Source organism: Panicum virgatum, chromosome 5N (genome assembly GCF_016808335.1).
Source record: "Panicum virgatum strain AP13 chromosome 5N, P.virgatum_v5, whole genome shotgun sequence".
Lineage (NCBI taxonomy): Eukaryota > Viridiplantae > Streptophyta > Magnoliopsida > Poales > Poaceae > Panicum > Panicum virgatum.
In genome coordinates this window covers 12,559,644-12,572,502 of record NC_053149.1, presented here as the reverse complement: position 1 = coordinate 12,572,502, position 12,859 = coordinate 12,559,644, and positions in this window count along the sequence as shown.

The following is a 12,859-nucleotide window of genomic DNA, read 5'->3' as shown; positions in this document are numbered from 1 at the left end:
CCTCCGCACACCGCGCTCTGAATGCGTCCATCCACACATTCACAATGCTGTGGCCACGACCGATCACTCTAGGGTCGTGCTAGCTATTCCCGCTACGGCCTCCTACGTGCACGGCTGCCCACAGGTCATTGCTCGTGCACATGCATTGCAAAATAGGAAACATGCAGAACTAATGCGCGAGCAGTGGCGAAACTAGCCCGAAAATATAGAGGGGGATCATGTCCACTCTCTTTTTTTTCCTCCTCTTCTCTTCTTCTTCCTCCCCTCTTCCTCTTCATTGTTTCATCCCAAAAATCAAAGGAGGGCTTAGGGGGGGTATCTATGGGTATTAGGGAGGTAGGGGGACTTAATCCCCCCTAGCCCCCATGTGGATCCGCCCTTGTGCGCTAGGATTACTAACAAAAGATAGCAGCAGAGTTTTATTTCAAAAAAAGATAGTTGTCGATCACTAAAGCAGTCATCAGTCGAGGTAGGCAGAGTGGAAGCAGTAGTGCTGTCTGCTGCCAGGCTTCAGCTTCACCTTTACCACTGCAATTCACGCACTGTCAGTTACCAGTTTGACACCGTTGAACAAAGTAAGAAAAACAATTAAGGTCGTACTTACTGGCTGGACGCGGCAAGGGCCTTCTTCTTCCTCTCGAGGTACTCGAAAAGGGGGGGAGGACGAGCATGCTCATGACGAATGGGACGAGGGCTGAGAGGCAGGGGCGGAGCTAGCGTGAGTGGGGGGGCTCCAGCCCCCCTACACCCAAGAACTCCATTGCAGCCCCCACGAGCCCCCCCTACAAATTTGAGAAGGAAGAAAGAGAGAAGGGGATGTGGGAGGAGGAAGAAGAAGAGGAGAGCTCCCCCTTGAGCTCAATCTTGCATCCGCCACTACTGAGAGGGTCCTGTAGAGCTTGTCACCCGATATCAGTCCGGTGAGTCGTAAACTCGAGCCGACGGCGCTGCCAAGCAACATGGGTAGCCTCTTTATTAAAGTGGCTGCCTGAAAGTGATCAAGGCCCCTAAGTGGGTTTTGGTGAATAATGACAAAACACATGTATATTTAATTGTGTAATTAAGCATGTGTGCAGGTGATGAATATGTATAGGTGAATCAAGTGATGGCGTATGGCCCCTCAAAAAGGAAATGAAAAAGGCGGTGTTCAAGCATAATCATGGAATTAGATTTTATTTTTGAAATTTGAGTATAGGGACGCCGTACTATCAAGAGGGACTTAATTCAAAGGTGTTGACTTGAAACTAGTGCTCAAGAGAACCTAGACAAATACTTGTGAGCCACAAAACAATTCAAGAGAGCACAAATCGAAGTTTCCCTGCCTAACTCGGATACTCCGGGTATAGAACCGGATAATCCGGACCTCTTTGCCCGGAGTGTCCGGGTGCTATTTCCGGGCTAAAAAACTTGTGTTGCCCGGAGTCTCCGGGCATATACCCGGAATCTCCGGGTACCCTTTCGCCCAACGGCTATTTCTGGGCTGAAGACTATAAATACCCCCACCATACCCCTTCAGCCCTCTCTCTTGCCACTTTGACGAGCTAAACTCAAACCTAAGCCAAGAAAGAGCTCTCTCACTCCTTTTTTCTCCATTCTTGAGTGATTCCATTGAGGGATTTGAGTGAGAAGCAAGCAAGAGCAAGGATTCGAGCAAGTGAGCCTCATTCCCATCTCTTGAGCACTTGGTTTTGGTCAAGCCCGCAGGATTCAAGTTTGTTACTCTTGGAGCCTTGTGCTCCTAGACGGCTAGGCGTGCTTGTGATTGCTCAATCAAGATTGTGAGCTGCACAAGAAGTTTGTAAGCTCCATTCCTCGCCGAGGAATCCATAGTAAGTAACCTTGGGGTTGAGAGGTGATCTCGCCCTTGGAAGAGGAGCATAGGGATTCTTGAGCACCGTCACTTGAATCCTTCCTCAACGGAGATGTAGCACCTTTGGGTGTGAACTTCGAGAAACAAATCCTTGTCTATTTTGTGCTAGTTTACTTGATTTCATTGCTAGTTGCTTGTGAGACTTCTTTTCCAGGGTTTGAGCTCGATCTACTCACTCTTGAATTTCTAGTGAGTTCTGTTGGTTGGATATCAATCTTAAGAAACCCCTGGTATTCTTACTTTAGCTTGATCTACTTTTCATACATAGATTCTTGCAGTTTTCTTCCAGGTCATTCATACCCGGAGACTCCGGATATCTCCGGATACTCCGGATCACAAAACCCGGAGTATCCAGGCTCTTACCCGGAGTATCCGAGCTAGTTTGTGTCTAACATTTTTGTTAAGTGTTTTAAATTATAGATTGCCTATTCACCCCTCTCTAGGCATCTTAAGATCCTTTCAATTGGTATCAGAGCAAGACTCTCCATTCAAGGGGCTTAACCGTCCGGAGAGGTCAAGATGTCGGATGATGAGAAGAATCCAGAGAATCCGGTTAATGAAGGTGAAAAAGGTGATCCCAGTGATAAAAGAGACAAAGACAAGAATGTAGAGCCATCCAACAAATACAAGAAGGGAAAGTATAAGAATGGTGGAGAAGAAAGTGAAGAAGAGACATCCGATGATGAGATGTCTTATGAGGAGTGGAAGGCATGGAGGAAAAAGAAGAAGGAGCAAAGGAAGAAAAAGTCTAGCTCCCGAGTTATCATAGATTCTAGTGATGACTCCGATACCGATCTCAAGAAAAGAGTCTCACGCTCTTCAAACAAGGGCAGCTCATCAAGGTCAAAAGGCAAAGGTGACTATCGAAGAGTTGCTCATGACTATACATTTTCACTACCTAGTGAGCACAATGCATCAATTCATATGGGCAAGCCACCTTTCTTTGATGGCACCAGATATAACCAATGGAAGACTAAGATGTTCAGTTACATGAATGCAATTCACAAGGATCTTTGGAAAGTTGTGGAGGTTGGATGTGAAATTCCGGATGAAGATGAAACTCCAACACCGATTCAAGCATATGTGCTACAAATGAACTTTCAAGCATTGCAACATCCTGCACACATCTGTGAGTCCCGAAGAGTTTGACAAGATAGAGGATGCACCAACCGCCAAAGATGCTTGGGACACTCTCCTAGCGAATCATCAAGGGTCAAGAAAAGTACGTGAATCAAGAATCAAAACTTTGGAAGATGAATTGAGCTTATTCTCCATGAAGAAGGATGAAGGTGTAAAAGAGATGTATAACCGCATGAATAAGATCACAAATCAAATCAAATCTCTTGGTGGTGACAAGTGGGGTGACCGTGAGATCGTGGACAAGCTCTTGACCGTGTATATGGCTAGGGATGTTACTCTACCTAGCTTGATTAGAGCCGAAAGCGGATTCAAGCACTTCACCGCCGAGAATGTTCTTGGGAGAATTGAGGCTCACCATGATCAATTGAAGAGAGTCAAGATTAACCAAGATCTAGCCGAGCTTCAAGAACAAGCAGCCAAGAATAGTGGCTTGGCACTTCAAGCTAAGTCAAAAGGCAAAGAAAAGGCAAACCAATCCTCAAAAATTGAAGGCACTAGTAGTGATGATGATAATGAGCTTGATGATGAGCAAATGGCTTTCTTTATCAAGAACTTCACAAGAGTAATGAAGAAGAGTAACTTTAGAAACTTTGGGAAGAACAAAAAGTATGAGCCAAGAAGAAGATCTAATAGGCCATGTTTCGGGTGTAACAAAGTTGGGCATTTCATTGCCGATTGCCCGGAAGAAAAGAAAAAGAACAAAAATTCAAAGCTCTTGAAAAGGACCTCGTCTATGAAAGGGAGGAAAACAAGATGCTTGTGAACTCAATCAAAGTCAAGGATGACACTCTTCTTGAGTTAAAAGAGTAACTCTCTAGCGAAAAAGAAATAGTGGATGATTTGACTAGAAAAGTTTCTTTTGTCAATGACACTAACACTTTCCTAAGGATAATGAGAAACTTCAAGAGAGCATGAAAAGCTTACAAGCTAATCACACGGCACTTGAAGTTCAATTTAATACTCTTTGGGAAAGTACTTCTAAGACTAGAGAGACATCAAATTCATCTAGTCCTTCTACGAGTAATGGATGTGCACGGTGCTTTAATATTGATATTCAAACTTGTGCTACTAACCTTGTTGAGATGAATGCAATGAAGAAAGAAATTTCTAGACTCACTCATTTGTTGCAAGAAGAAGCTTCACCACACACTCAAGTCCCAAAGAAACATCCCTCAACAAGGGTAGGTGAGTTTGAAAAACACACCAAGGGATTTGGGTCAAGATACATGAGCAAGTTTGGGTTCGAAAAAGGTAAGGGACTTGGTAGGAATGGGCAAGGTACTCCACATGTCCATTCCATTTACCAAGAACAAGGACAAGACCGCCTTGGGTGCTCAAGGAGGTCTAGTGAACATGACCACTCCCGTTCACAAGACAAATGATGTGATTCAAGAAAGTGGTCATGTCAAATTCATCAAGAGAGGCACAACATGTGATGAGGGTGCTAAGATTGTTGCATCTTCATTCAAAGAAGATAAGTTCAAGGCCTCTAACTCAACCAAGATCAAGGCACAAGAATCATCTCATGTATCATTTTACACCGATTATGTTTTGACAAGGAACCACCAGTGGTAAAGTGGTTGCCAAGTTTGTAGGACGTCGTACATGGAACACAAAAGTAAAAAGTCATGTTTGGGTGCCCAAAATTTTTGTGACTAACATTAAAGGACCCAAGTATTGTTGGGTACCTAAAAGAAAAAAGTAACTTTGTTTTGTAGGGATACTCCTCCGGTGGATCAACTTGGGTGATTGATAGTGGATGCACAAATCATATGACCGGAGAAAGGAGTATGTTCGAAACTATAACCGCATCAAGTGGAGATCATTTCATTACCTTTGCAGGAAATCAAAAGGGAAGAGTACTTGGTACCGGTAACATTAATTTAAACTCAAAGTTCACTCTCTCAAAAGTTCCTTTAGTTGAGTCACTTGGTTACAATTTGTTGTCCATCTCACAACTTTGTGATTCGGGCTTCAATTGTTTGTTCACTAACGAGGGTGTAACCGTCATTAGAAGAAGTGATGACTCCGTTGCTTTCAAGGGGGTGCTCAAGGGAAAGCTCTATCTTGTGGATTTCTCTCAAGAGAGGGCTCAATTTGACGCTTGCTTGATAGCAAAGTCTAGCTTGGGTTGGTTATGGCATCGCCGACTAGCTCATGTTGGGATGAGAAATCTCAACAAACTTCTAAAGGGGGATCACATCCTAGGACTAACAAATGTTTCTTTTGAGAAAGATCATGTTTGTAGTGCATGCCAAGCCGGGAAGCAAGTTGGTGTTCCACATCCATCGAAGAGTATTGTCACCACCGTCAAGCCATTTGAACTTCTACATATGGATCTCTTTGGTCTGGTGGCGTACATTAGCATTGGTGGTAACAAATATGGTCTTATCATTGTTGATGATTATTCTCGTTTCACTTGGGTATTCTTTTTGCATGACAAAAGTGTAGTGCAAGAGACCGTCAAGAAGTTTGCAAAAAGAGCTCAAAATGAATTTGAGACTAAGATCAATAAAGTGAGAAGTGACAACGGCACCGAATTCAAGAACACTAACGTAGAAGAGTTTTTAGATGAAGAGGGCATTGGTCATGAGTTCTCGGTTCCATACACTCCTCAACAAAATGAAATTGTTGAGAGGAAAAATAGAACTCTCATTGAGGCCGCAAGAACAATGCTTGATGAGTACAAGATCTCGGATCAATTTTGGGCGGAAGCAATCAACACGGCATGTCATGCAATCAACCGTCTATATCTTCACAAGATCTTAAACAAGACGGCATACGAGCTTCTACTTGGTAAAAAGCCTAATGTGTCTTACTTTAGAGTTTTTGGAAGTAAGTGCTTCATTCTTAACAAGAAGCCCAAGAACTCTAAATTTGCACCTAAAGTTGATGAAGGATTTCTTCTTGGTTATGCCTCAAATGCTCATGGCTATCGTGTTTTCAACAAAACCTCCGGTTGTGTTGAAATAGCGTGTGACGTGACATTTGATGAATCTAATGGCTCTCAAGGGGAGCAAGTTGATAATGTTATAGGAATGGAAGAATCATCAAGTCAAGCCATCAAGAAGTTGGCGATTGGTGAAATAAAGCCTCAAGAATAAGTGGATAATGATGATGATGATGAGATGATGTTTCAAGGACCATCTACCTCTACATCCGCTGCAAAACCCGGAAACTCCGGATATGAAGCCGGAGACTCCGGACATACTGACCGGAGTATCCGGACTCCAAACCGGAGTATCTGGGCTACTCAAGCGGAGGCATCAACTCAACATCAAGATCAGTCTCAAGATGATAGAGAAGCTGAACCAATCCAACATCAATCCTCCATTCCACATCCAAGAGTTCATCACATAATTCAAAAGGATCATCCCAGTGGATAATATCCTTGGAAGCATAAGTAAAGGGGTAACCACTCGATCTCGTTTGGCTACTTTTTGTGAACATTACAAGTTTGTTTCTTCCTTGGAACCTCTTAAGGTGGAGGAAGCATTGGATGATCCGGATTGGGTGATGGCTATGCAAGAGGAATTGAACAACTTCACTCGGAATGAAGTCTGGTCCTTAGTAGAAAGACCCAAACAAAATATAATTGGAACCAAGTGGGTTTTTCGAAACAAACAAGATGAACATGGCGTGGTGACAAGAAACAAAGCAATGTTGGTTGCTCAAGGCTACACACAAATCGAAGATTTGGATTTTGGTGAGACTTATGCACCCGTAGCTAGGCTTGAATCAATTCGTATTTTGCTTGCCTATGCTACTCACCATAATTTCAAGCTATATCAAATGGACGTGAAGAGTGCTTTCCTTAATGGTCCAATCTCCGAATTAGTATATGTTGAGCAACCACCGGGTTTTGAAGATCCCAAATTCCCAAACCACTGTCTACTTGCTCCATAAGGTGCTCTATGGGCTCAAGCAAGCCCCTAGAGCATGGTATGAATGCCTTAAGGACTTTCTCTTAAGGAAAGGCTTTGAAATAGGCAAAGCCGATCCTACTCTTTTCACTCGCAAAGTTGATAGAGATATTTTTGTGTGCCAAATATATGTCGATGACATTATATTTGGCTCTACTAATAAAATTTGGTGCGATGATTTTAGTAGGATTATGACAAAGAGATTTGAGATGTCTATGATGGGTGAGTTGACATTCTTCCTCGGATTTCAAATCAAGCAACTCAAGGATGATACTTTCATTAGTCAAACCAAGTACATCAAGGATATGCTCAAGAAGTTTGACATGGAAAATGCAAAGCCCATCAAAACTCCCATGCCAACCAATGGGCATCTCGACCTCAATGAAGATGGAAAGGCCGTGGATCAAAAGATATATCGCTCCATGATTGGATCCCTTCTTTACCTTTGTGCATCTAGGCCCGATATTATGCTTAGTGTGTGCATGTGTGCAAGATTTCAAGCTAATCCGAAAGAATGTCATTTGATGGCGGTTAAGAGAATCCTAAGATATTTGGTCTTCACTCCTAACCTTGGTTTATGGTATCCCAAGGGTTCATCTTTCGACTTACTTGGCTATTCCGATTCGGATTATGCTGGTTGCAAAGTGGATCGAAAGAGCACTACGGGGACTTGTCAATTCCTTGGCCGGTCCTTAATAGCTTGGAGCTCTAAGAAACAAAATTCGGTTGCCTTGTCCACGGCGGAGGCCGAGTATGTCACCGCCGGTGCGTGTTGTACACAACTCTTGTGGATGAGACAAACGTTGAGTGACTTTGGTTGTCATTTTGATGTAATTCCTCTATTTTGTGACAATGAGAGTGCAATCAAGTTAGCAAACAACCCGGTACAACACTCCCGAACAAAGCACATAGATATTCGTCATCACTTCTTAAGGGATCATGAGGCCAAGGGAGATATTGCTTTACAACATGTAATCACCGACGGGCAACTTGCCGATATCTTCACTAAGCCTCTAGATGAGTCAAGGTTTTGTGCTTTGAGAAGTGAACTAAACATCTTGGATTCTCGTAACCTAGCTTGAATGACTGCATACACTTGAGTGATCATAGATTAAGTTGTTATTAAAATGAAAAGATCTTAAAAACTTTCAAAAATGTGTGACTTTTGTTTTATAATTTTTTTTTGGTTATTCACTTTACTCACTTGAGATCATTGTTCTCCTTGATTGACTGTTGGCTGATCTCGAGTTGAGTAATTTCTCTCACACCATTAGATCTTCAAAATCTATCTTTATCAAATCCATCTAGATCAAGGTCTTTTGAACATCTTTTTGCTCAGTCTCAGGGGGAGCCGGAGTCTCCGGCTCAGGGATCGGATACTCCGGACTGTCCGGATACTCCGGCCCAGAGGCCGGATACTCCGGGTAGTAAAATGTTCCTATATATACCGCGGGGGGGGGGGGGTCAGGGTAAACGGTTCCTCACTTCTTTTTCACTGCCGACGCCACCCTCTCCCGTCTCCTCTCCCTCTCTCTCACCCTAGGGGCGATTTCTACCTTCCAAGCTTCACAAACTCGTCAATCTTTGAAGGAAGGCTCTCCTCCCCTCCGGAAACTCCGGGGAGGCTTTGGATTTGAAGTTCCCGCGCTCTCAACGGTCTCAAAGGTATTTTGAACTTCGGATCGCCCGATCTCCCAATGCCGTTGGTTTCTTTGAAATATCTTTAGGGCATCTCTTCCTAGCATGTGTAGGAACCTTTGGCTCAAGTTTCATTCAAATCCCATGGTCAAATCCTTAGATTTTTGAAACTTAGGGTTTCAGGTGCTCAAGTCCGGATACTCCGGATATACACCCGGATACTCCGGACCCTCTGGCCCGGAGTTTCCGGGGATATACCCGGAGTCTCCGGACTGGGTCACCACTGGCACATCTTCTTCTTCCTGATCCTATCCAGCTTGGTCTTGATCTCAGTTATCTGTTCTTTAGGCATGGTGAGGCCACGTGCTGGTGAGTCCTTGGAGGACGCGGAACAAAGAAGGCAAAAGCGGCGTCATGATCCTCGCACTCAAAGGGAAGATCCCCCTCGAAATCCTCCAAGGGAGCTACGTCCACGTCATCGTGCGGGCAAGGAACCCGCTGGCACCAGTTCAGGAAAGGAGCCAAGGAAAGCTCCTTACATTATGCAAAGCCGACCCGCAGCTCCTCCATCCCGTCCAACTCCAACAAGCAAGGGTATTGCTCACGACATTTGTCCTAAAACCCCTCCTCGCTTGCGAGTTGAATACTCCTCTGAGCAGCGCAACTATCCAAGAGTTCCAAGGCTTCATCGTCCTGGAATTGTTCCTGGCTTTGCGGTTGAGATGGAAAGAAATTACTACAAGCAAGATGTGGAACTTAGGGAGGCACACAAGGAGGAAGTCTACAAATATGACAAGAGTGAAGGTCTTGAGAGACGCTTTTGGTGCAAGCCTCATGAAGACTTCTATTCCTCAGTGGTGATGCGTAAGTCTCGTGCTCCCATTGTCCCATGCAAGTACGTGGATTGGAAACATTATGAAAATATGAAGGATACATTCTTTAATGAGGCTATGGAAAAGTGCAAAGAGATGGGTCTTTATGATATCATGGGTTTTCGCTATGATTGGAATGAGGAGGTCCTAACTCAATTTTACCCCTCTTTGTACTATGATGAAAGGGAGATTGCTTTCTATTGGACCACCGAGGGAGCCAAATATGGAGTGGATTACATGACCTTTTCTAGGTTACTTGGACTTGGCACTGAGGATGAGAAAAGAGATCCCATTCATGTTGAGGAACAACTAAAGCCATATGAAGTACCTACCTTATTCTACAATCCTATTTGTGCTCAAGAAGAAAAGGCCAACCATCTTCTACCGGTATACTATGCAATGAATCAATTCTTCAGAGCCACCATTGATGCAAAAGATGGTGATTCCGTGGCACTGAGATACTATGCAGTAAACCTTCTAGCCCGTACTTTGCCCAGTGGAAGACCTTTTTGCATCATGGACATCATTTGGAATGAGCTAAGAAGGACTATGATTGAGGCCAAGAAGTCACTTCCTGCAGCACCATACATCATGTACATGATAGAGAGGGTGACAAAGGTCACATTTCCAAAGACAGTCAAGCATGAACCTCTTCACCTGCGTGCCCGCTCTGGTGATGCACCACCTCTTCCTCCATCTCATGCCGGTGCAACAAGAAACCCAAGGCATGATCCTGTTCCATCTTCTATGGGTGCCTCTTCATCGTCTCGTCACCGTCACCATGACTCTTTTGTGAAGAGGGCCCTCCGCAGCTTGTTTGGAATGTGCAGGAACATTGCACAAGATGTTCATGAGAACACAAGGTCGATCAATGAAATTCGGGGTCACTTGGGGCTTCCTTTGGATTCTCACCGCGAGCTCCCGGACTTTGATGATCCTTTTGCTGAGTGGGAAGCCGCCGATGATGCTGCTGTTGCTGCTGCTCATGCCCCACTTCCTCGTGCTCGTCGCCAAGTCCGTTCTCCTCATCGTCGTACTTCTACTTCCTCTCGCCGTGCTCCTCCAAGTGGCCAAGAAATCTTTGATGAGGAAGAGGAGACCGAGGAAGACGCGCCCATAGACTACCGTGAGCACCCCGACTCCGATGAAGATGAGGATACCTCCGAGGATGCCGCCCAAGATGAAGATGATGAGTAGATGCACTTCATCCCTCTTTTCATTCTCTTTTTGGCACTTGATGACAAAGGGGGAGTGAAACTGCCATTTATGTACTCATTTGGGCATGTGTCGCCTTTGTATCGAACTTATGTCGTTTTCTTTCCGTTTCGAACTTCCTCGATCGTGCGTAAGGACTATGTGTGAGAACATTTGTAATGTGTGCTACTTTGTGCCTATATGTGTTTTTATCTCTGTTTTAAGGAAGTTGTGCTAGGGTGAAAATTATTTCCCTGATTGGTGACTGTTTTTCTGTGATCTGGTTCAGAAGGTCCGGATACTCCGGGATAAATGCCGGATTCTCCGGATTCCCTGACTGGAGTCTCCGGGCTCCTACCCGGAGTCTCCGGGTCTTGTTGGCAAACACACTGTTTATTGAAGTGGATTGAGTGGATAACATGTCATATGCATCACACTTGTTTTGCACTCACATGTTCACCCCACTGTAAAACATATAAGAGTTTTTGTGGTTCTCTTGATATATATGCTAAAATTATTGACATGTCAAGTCAAAATTGAAATTCAAAGTTCATGGCATACATTAAGGGGGAGCTCTTACATGCTAGATGTTTATCATTTTATGTTAATCAAATGAGCTACATGTGGGTTGTCATCAATCACCAAAAAGGGGGAGATTGAAAGTGATCTAGGCCCCTAAGTGGGTTTTGGTGAATAACGACAAAACACATGTATATTTAATTGTGTGATTAAGCATGTGTGCAGGTGATGAATATGTATAGGTGAATCAAGTGATGGCGTATGGCCCCTCAAAAAGGAAATGAAAAAGGCGGTGTTCAAGCATAATCATGGAATTAGATTTTATTTTTGAAATTTGAGTATAGGGACGCAGTACTATCAAGAGGGACTTAATTCAAAGGTGTTGACTTAAAACTAGTGCTCAAGAGAACCTAGACAAATACTTGTGAGCCACAAAACAATTCAAGAGAGCAAAAATCGAAATTTCCCTTCCTAACCCGGATACTACGGGTATAGGGCCGGATACTCCGGACCTCTTTGCCCGGAGTGTCCGGGTGCTGTTTCCGGGCTGAAAAACTTGTGTTGCCCGGAGTCTCCGGGTACCCTTTCGCCCAACGGCTATTTCTGGGCTGAAGACTATAAATACCCCCACCATATCCCTTCAGCCCTCTCTCTTGCCACTTTGACGAGCTGAACTCAAACCTAAGCCAAGAAAGAGCTCTCTCACTCCCTTTTTCTCCATTCTTGAGTGATTCCATTGAGGGATTTGAGTGAGAAGCAAGCAAGAGCAAGGATTCGAGCAAGTGAGCCTCATTCCCATCTCTTGAGCACTTGGTTTTGGTTAAGCCCGCGGATTCAAGTTTGTTACTCTTGGAGCCTTGTGCTCCTAGACGGCTAGGCGTGCTTGTGATTGCTCAATCAATATTGTGAGCTGCACAAGAAGTTTGTAAGCTCCATTCCTCGCCGAGAAATCCATAGTAACCTTGGGGTTGAGAGGTGATCTCGCCCTTGGAAGAGGAGCATAGGGATTCTTGAGCACCGTCTCTTGAATCCTTCCTCAACGGAGACGTAGCACCTTTGGGTGTGAACTTCGGGAAACAAATCATTGTCTATTTTGTGCTAGTTTACTTGATTTCATTGCTAGTTGCTTGTGAGACTTCTTTTCTAGGGTTTGAGCTCGATCTACTCACTCTTGAATTTCTAGTGAGTTCTGTTTGTTGGATATCAATCTTAAGGAACCCCTGGTACTCTTACTTTAGCTTGATCTACTTTTCATACATAGATTCTTGCAGTTTTCTTCCAGGTCGTTCATACCCGGAGACTCCGGATATATCTCCGGATACTCCGGATCACAAAACCCAGAGTATCCGGGCTCTTACCCGGAGTATCCGGGCTGGTCTGTGTCTGACATTTTTGTTAAGTGTTTTAAATTGTAGATTGCCTATTCACCCCCCCCCTCTAGGCATCTTAAGATCCTTTCACTGCCCACACCAGTGGAGCCACGCCGGCGCGGAGGAGAACAAACTCGCGGACCAGTAGACTACCACCACAAACCAGAAGGACGACAGAAAGGCAAAGGACGACCATGGTAGAGATCTCTAAACTGTCCATGGCTCGCTGCTGCTCTGCTTCTCGCGCTGCTGAGCAGATCCTTCCTAGTGGCTCACTGCTGCGCTGCTGTTCTCACCACTGGGTTCAATGCAGCAGAGACCCGTTCAGCCAGA